This window comes from Centruroides vittatus, unplaced genomic scaffold, assembly GCF_030686945.1.
Source record: "Centruroides vittatus isolate TY-2023 unplaced genomic scaffold, ASM3068694v2 contig_882, whole genome shotgun sequence".
NCBI classification, from domain to species: Eukaryota; Metazoa; Arthropoda; class Arachnida; order Scorpiones; family Buthidae; genus Centruroides; species Centruroides vittatus.
The window spans coordinates 2,135,276-2,135,696 of record NW_027122574.1 but is presented as its reverse complement, the minus strand read 5'-3'; positions in this window follow the sequence as shown (position 1 = coordinate 2,135,696).

Here is a 421-nt window from a genome sequence, read left to right as displayed (position 1 = left end):
AACTTGTGCGGAGATCGGCCCGGCGTCGACACCCGCGCAGGCGCCGTCCGCCGGAAACGGTCGACCGCCCGCTTCCCACCTCGGACGAGTCCCGGTCTTTTCACGTTCGAATCTACGGACGAATTGGGAATATTCTTCGTCACCGGTCACGTGACGTCTGCCCGGTTGGATTATAACACTTTTTTAATACAGTTCAGCAGTTTGTTTACGTAAATATAAGTTTCTTTGTGTTTAGTTTATTGTTTAAGTTACCTGTTTAACGATAAAGATAATAACTTAGCTCAGTTTTTTTTTGTTTATTATTCTTGGAAACACCTTATTTACAACACGAGAAGTTTTGTGTGTGTAAAATATATGCGGTAATTGCCACGTTTCCAGTCGATCGTCCTCTTTATGCTACGAGAATCCTCTCTTGTTATCT